Source organism: Octodon degus, unplaced genomic scaffold, assembly GCF_000260255.1.
Source record: "Octodon degus isolate 3935 unplaced genomic scaffold, OctDeg1.0 scaffold00195, whole genome shotgun sequence".
In the NCBI taxonomy this organism is placed as follows: domain Eukaryota; kingdom Metazoa; phylum Chordata; class Mammalia; order Rodentia; family Octodontidae; genus Octodon; species Octodon degus.
In genome coordinates, this window is record NW_004524771.1 from 2168314 (window position 1) to 2175942 (window position 7629).

Below are 7629 nucleotides of genomic sequence, written 5' to 3' on the forward strand. Positions count from 1 at the left end.
TTGAGATTTTAATTTCCTCTATATCTCTTTGACTCTGCTTCATGCGATCTATTTCTTTCCTGTATTGCTCATTCAAGGAATCTGTCACTTTTCTAATCTTCTTTATTTTTTTCTCAATGTCTTCTTTAGAAGCCATTGTAAATTCTTTTACTGTAGTGTTTTTTTCAGACTGGGTTTCCTCCCTATGCTTCTGAAGTTGGTTCTTTACTTCAGATGCTATGAGTTCTGAGAATTCTTCTTGATTTCAGAAAAGAATTGCGCTTTGAGTTCCTCTATATATTTCTGCTGTTGCTTATTTACTATTGACACTATTAATTCATGCATTTGAGCAGAGCTACTGTCCTCTTCACTTGTTCTGGGTGGCCACTTGGTTTCCTTTATATGTTCCTGCATTTGATTCTTTACTGCAGGTGCTATTAATTCAGGAATTTCTTTTTTTATTTCCAATCTGAGTTCCTCTAAACCTTTCTGCAGCTGTTGCTTTCTTTCAGAAGCTATTGATTCATTGTTTTCAGCTGTGTGATTTCCAATTTGTTCTGTTAGTGTCCTCTGCGCTTGTTATGTGTGGGCTTAGGTTCTGAGGTTGTATTTTGTTCCTTAATATCATTTTGTGTAGCACTTTTTTCTGACCTTTTTTGTAGATCTTCATTGTAGTTATAACCTTAGCATGTACTAAAGTTCAGGTGCAGTTCTACAAAGTTTGTATTTATCCATCTGTGCCTGGTTTGGGTGTGGCTGCTGTGCTCAGCTCCTTGCAGCTGTTGCCCTTGATGGTGAACCTTTTGGCCCCTCTAGCAAGATTTTCTCCTCTTGAACTAGCTGGGTGGTTCTATCCTCTACACTTTCTGCAGAGATTGCAGCTGCAGGGTTACTCCCCAGGCCTGTATGCCAGGCCTGAACTGAACCTGTAGGGGACAAGGTGGAGTAGTGGGGAGAGGCAGCTCTCCCACACACTCACTCGGTCTGGGCTAGGACTGAGTCTGGGGGGTTCCTGGAATGCTGCAGAAATTCCTACTTGGTGGGCGGGGTTGGGGAGGTGCTGCGGAGTGGTGTGGGGCCTCCCAAGTGGTGGAAGAGGGTCTCACCCACGCTGCGCCTGGGCTGGGACCAGTAATAGGTCCTGCAGGTGCAGGGTAGCCAGAAGCTCTCCCACACACTCACTGGACCTGGGCTAGGACTGGGACTGAAGGTTCCCGGAACGCCACAAATGTCACTTTCATTGTCCATTTTCTGGGGATAATCTTGAAACTCTTTTATACCAAAATCCATTTTAAATTTTAAGGCCTTCACCAAATTTTCTCCCTTCTTCATCAAGTATTGATATGTTGAACTTTAAGTCCCTGCAGAATATGATGAAAAAACATTTAAAAAATTAAAATATATTTTAAAAACAGGTATAAGGAATTATATAATTCTTATGTTTACACATAAATCCAGAAATCTCACCATATACAACATTGTAGCAGGACAGTCCCACAACATTCCTTTTCCTGCCTCCTATCTTCATTCACCACCCCCTTCTTTTTGAACAATCATCTACTGGAGAGACAGCACAACAGCAACTGGCATGTCATGACAAGCAGCCCGTATTCATAAGACCAGAATGACAGGCACTCCAGGCATAAACCTATTATTATAAATTGTCATCTTCAGTGCAGTTGCTTAGTTTACAGGTGTCTTTATATATAGTTAGTCAGGGTGAGAATCATTCCAATTAACTGCTAGATTCAAAATCTTCTGAAGATTCTCAGAATCTTACCCATCTTCTACATTTAACTGTATGGCTTGCCCCTGTCATGTTTCCTAGATCTTCTCCTTGTTCTCTTTTCATTGTCTATTCCTGTTCCATATTATGCCTAAGATGTTTGATATTCAGACAGAGTGAGGTTAAGCTTAACAGCCTAGGTTGTATGGTAATAACAATAAACTTCTTTTCTGGAGGGTTAAGAACTTAAGTTTGTAAATCAGAATTAGAGAAAAAGGAGGGCCACAAGGGAAGCCAACATTTTGTCCCTAGACTTCCAAGGTCAATTAAGTCTCAGGACATATGAGAACTTGTACTGTAACGTCATGTAACTCAGTAGTTTTCCAAATTTTCTGATCAAGGAGATTATGGGGCCAAAGAGTAAAGTGATCGATGATGTAGAGTATGCCTAAGGAGAGTCACATGGAGAGAAAACATTTTCTCAGGCTTCCACAGAGAGCAAATTGGCCAAGCAATGGCCATGACTCATCCACATGGCTGATATTGACAAAGGATCTACAATCTGAGGTACAGTATCTCAGGAAAAATCCTGAAAGGATTTGACTAACCTTATCAGATCCAAAAGCTACACCTCCTGTTGCTTAGGTCTTGCTTCATCTTGGTCTTAAACATCCAGCAGAAAAATATAAAAACAAAGTATAAGAAATAATGCCATGTTGTTATGTTGATCTGTGGGACTCAGGTCAACAATTTCTGACATTGCCAGTGAAGTGGAAGACCCAATACTATTATGGACTTCTGGACTCTTTTAGAATATTTTGCTAAGTTAACACATCTATAATATTCAAATGATGGAACTAAACAAAAAAGGGTACACAGATGAATGTCCATTTTGTATCTGTGTATTCAAAATGGTTAGGATAGACATATAGTTTCATTCTCTTAGTGAATAGAGGGATTTGTTGCAATAGTTTTTGTAAAGAGGATATCATGTCTGCATCTTGTACAGCAAATAACCACTGGCAAGAGAGTATGCAACGTGTTAATTACTGAAACTGTCCTACCAATTTAATTTGAAACTGTCTCATTGGTATTTGTCTCTCAATATAATTATGGAATTTTTTTCTCCCTTCTTTATTCAAATGAAATTAATGTATTAGAAGATCTGTCTTCCATTGAAGAAGGAGATGGTAAAGCACACTACTTAGCTGTCTATTAATTGCTCTGTGACAGCCTGTGGCAATCATTGCTTTTGTCTGCCCTATGCTGCAACAGGCTTGAGTAGAAATCTTTCCTTGGATTTCACCATTTTTATATACAATGGTTACAAACTTGGCTCTGCAGTTATAGGTGATGACAGAAGAGTGACCAATGCCAAGCTTTAGTGTCATATGAGAGGGCTTGTATAGTGAGACAGAATAAGATCAACCAGAGATAAATAATGATGGAGAGAAGGACAGAGAAGAAGGAAAGACAGAGAACAGGGAAAGCATGAGTTCAGCTCTAATCTTGAATCCTGCTTCCTACAACACTGCCTTTCACATGTGGACAACTATAGTATATTTCCCACTATTGTGAACCAATATATTCCCCCTTTCTTTGCTTATCTAATCAAGAGTCATGTGTAATTGAAATAATACCAATATACTCTCCATGCTTTAGTCTCTGTGTCTCTAAGACGGCATACCTCACAGGATTACAGCATGAGTATAATGCTTCTACCGCTAAAAACTGTTTATGATTGCTGTTTGCAAAGGCTGGAAACTAACATTCTAACAGGGAGTTTAAGTGCAAAATCTGTCTTTAATATTATGAAAAGTTGATCAGTAGGCTTTGACTGATAGAATCCAAAGTTAAACTATAACTTCCTGACACAAAGTTGAAAGTCTTAAAACACATCACAACAATACTTTCAACATGTGGTTCCCCAGAGAGATCTGGGGACCACACTGACATTGCCACCTGTCTGAGTGGAACAGTCTTTTGTGGAGGCAGGAGAACACTCTGAGTTACTTCTCTTGGTGACAGCCTGCTTACACCTCCCTAGTTTTCCCATTTCAGAGGAAACAAAGAATATTTTCGTGTCTTGTGTGGGACACTCTTAGGGCTTAAGTTTTCAGAGAAAAACCGAACTTCATACTAATACATTGTAATTCTTTTAGGTAATTAGAACAGCTTTTCCCTATTCAACTGATTTGAAGATTGTACCTCCTGTGAGAACAGAAACTCATTCTGTGCATCTCAGAGGTCTTCAGATGAATCTATTATTGAGAGTTGTTTATTTTAGTACAATAATTCATGCTTGGTTCCAAAATATGCAAAGACCATGGCTGATTAGGAGAGTTAGTAGCACATAGAGATATATATGAGTGACTTATTCTCCCTGGATTTTTGTATAGGCATTAATAAGAAAGGAAAATTATGCTTCCTGGTCCTTGCCAATTCTTATTTTATTTTGGGTGATAAATCAATTACTTCTTTACCTTCATGAATGTCTAAATATTTCAAGGCTCATTTTTTTTTGCTCCATAAAAGGTGTTTCTACAACCTAAGTGTAGCTAACTTATTCTTATTCAATGTCCCTCCCAAATCAGTATATAGTATAGCAATATAGTGAGTTTAATTTAAAATCAGTCCAAGACACATCTATCACTTGTGGGGCTAGGAAGCCTTTGAGACGTGTTCTTATTTTTATTTCTCCAATGTGTGACCTGATGTATGGTAAATGATCAGCAAAGATTTGTGAAAGACTACATGGCTCCTACATGGTAATGGGAGAAAAGTTGTATTTCATCAGAATGAGCCCCTCTTATGTGTTGAATGGTGTCCTCACAAAATCATGTTCACTTAGAAACAGAGTGTGATTTTATTTGGAAATAGAGTCAACATAATCAAGTTGACTTTATAATTGACTAGAGGTGCCCATTCCATTTATTTCCACCATTACAAGAAAAACAGAGAAAAGACAGATTTGTGATAATGCAGAGATCAGGATGATGCTTCTACAAGTCAGGGAATGGCAAAAAGTGTCACATCCATCTGATGATACAAGAGAATTGCGGAAGAGATTCTCTCTCTGAGCTCCAAGAAGTCACCAAACCTGTTGACACCTTTATTTTGGATTCCAAGTCTGCAAAAATATGAAAGAATACATTTGTCTTCTCTTAAGCTGCCCTATACATTGAATTTTGTTTAGACAGCATTAGGACATGAATATAGTCCCTATGAACTTTATTTTTCAGCAAATTAGTTTTCTAAAGGTCAGGATGTTAGAAGTAGAAGTCAGTAGAAAAAAATCACTAGAAATATGTCTATTCTAGGGCTGATGTCTAGTCCAATCTTTATTGAACCAAACTAGAAACACAAACTGGCCTTCCTAGATCCATCAACATGGGTCTTTCCAGTCCTTCTTCCACCACTCTTTCCTCTCATCCATGCTCCCTCTTTTTTCTTTTCTTCCTTCTTTCTCTCCTTTCATTTTCTTCCAGTGATTTGAAATAACAAAATTTACTTTTTATTCACACCACAAGAACTTCACACCTTTGTAGAAGACTTATGCCCCAGGATGATAAAGTTCCCACCATGTCAAACAGTGTCAACAACAATAGAAAGAAGAAAGAACTGTGCAACACAATTTATTACTTCTGGTTGGCTTTGGTGCTTACAACTTCTGCTGATAATTTTTTTTTGCCAAAAAGACAATAGTTACACTCAATTTTAAGAAAAAAAGGAGAGGTGGACATATAGGGTATTTGTAGGAGACTTTCATGGGAATTATTTATTTATTTTTTATTATTTTTTTTCCCATAATTTTATTGATAAACAAATAGCAATGAGACAGTTTCAAACCAAATTGGTAGGACACTTTCAATAATTAACACATTGCATACCTTCTTCCTAGTGGTTAATTGCTGTACAAGATGTGGACTTGATATTCTATTTACAAACACCATTAGAACAAATCCCTCTATTCATTAAGAGAATGTAACTATATATTTATCCTAGCCACTTTGAATACACAGATACAAAATGGACATTCATCTGTATTGCCTTTTTTGGTTAAGTTTCATTATTTGAATATTATAGGTGTGTAAACTCAGCAAAATATTCTAAATTTCATGGGAATTGTTGATGAGTTGTATTGATATATCTGTTATCACTGACATAAGCATAAGGCTAATAACCAAAAGAGGTTAGCAAGAGCACAAAATTAGTCCTCCAATTTATCTACCATTGTGCTGTTGTGCTCACTCTCATGGGGCTTTCTTGAAGATAGCTCCAGCAAACTATTCTTGTCAAAGTCACTGTACACTTCAAAGTGTGTCTCCTTTCTAAAGAATTGTGCCCATGAAATAAAGTTTATTAATCAGCTTTCCATTGTTCTAACAAATACTGGAGATAAATCAACTTATAATGCTAAAAGGTTTATTTTGGCTCATGGTTTTAGAGATTTTGGTTCATGATTGGTTGGCCCCAGTTTTGGGTCTTGTGGTGAAGCATCATATTGTGGCAGGGAGAGCATGGTGGAGTAAGGCTGCTTACTAAAAGGCTGAAATCAAACAAGAGGAAGAAGAAAGAGTTGAGGGGGTCTTAATATCTCCTTAGGGGCATTCTGCAGTGACTGGAAACCCCTCCATTGTTGGGATCTATGGAAGCTGGAAAATTTGTCAAATGAGTGCAGGTGGGACTAGGCCTCAGTGCCTAAAGCAAACAAGCTACCCGAGTCCTGTGATAAACATCCTGTCTGGCTAAGGTTGGCTATTCTTCACTAGGCAACCTTGTGTCACGTGTTACTAACTTTGCAAAGGTATAAATAAACATCCATTTTGCTTTGCTTCTGGTTTCATCTCACCAGCCAGGCAGACCAGACTTCAGAAATATGAATAGATATATTTTGGGTGACTTTTTTTTTTTTACTGACTTCTATTTCTAACATCCTGACCTTTAAAAAACTAAGAAACTCAAACTCAGAACTGCAGTGGGCACAACAGCATGATGATAGATAAATTGGAGACCTGACTTTGCTCTCTTGCTAATCTTTCATCCAAGTTCGTGCAGCCACCACCTAGCACACCTAGCCCTTTTGTCTTCTTGTCTTTTTCTCATTCCTGCTGCCATTTCTCAGTGGGTAGAACTGATCATACTGAGACCGATGGATTCCTACACTCCATTGGCTATACTTTGTAAAGGTGCTGCCATATACCAACCATGCTGTGGGCTGAGCTCCATGCATTTAAGACCTGGGTCTTTGGAGAAATATATATTCAGGCTACAGCATAGATAGCTACCAGGGCCAGGCAGGTGAAGCAAATGTCAAAACAGGAAGTAAGAGAGCTCAGAGAACTGTAGCACACCAGCCCCATCCATCTGATGGCTGCTATGTGTGCAGGTGAGCTCAGAAAGGTAGAGCTTGTGATGTTTAAAAAAAAAAGTCTTAAAACTGTATTTTAAAACTCAAATCAACTCTCTTTTAAATGACATCTAATTAGAGCCTTTTAAAGTATTACATGAAAAACAGATTCAAAAGAAAAAGAAAAGCTGAGTTTCCTTAGACCTTACCCATTTGGAGCAACATGGATGAAAATCTTCCAGCTCACTGGGCCCATGACAGCTGTCCTTCAAGTGTCTGTCCTCACTGATGCTTCTACCTCTGCGAGACATGTTAGCTGTGGGAGAACTAGCAGGGTAAATATTTTAAACAAAATGTTTGTTTTATTGAACAAACAGTTGTCTGCCACTTACTTTGTGCCAGCCCTGTTCTAAGAGCAAATATCAGCTCCTTCCACCCTGCAATAGACCCATAGGGAGGTACTATTATTGATACCAAATGAGTCAGCTGAGGTCAGAGAGGTTGCATATCTCATCCAAGTTTATGCAGTTAATGAGAGATGCAGTCAGGACTCAAACCCAGCAAGTCTGCCTCC

At 38.4% G+C, this 7629-nt stretch overlaps 1 pseudogene; it reads right to left on the bottom strand.

The window, feature by feature from the left end:
- The window catches only part of LOC101586202, a 37989-nt pseudogene extending 30623 nt beyond the window's left edge, over window positions 1-7366 (bottom strand).
- Between the last annotated feature and the right edge of the window lie 263 nt (window positions 7367-7629).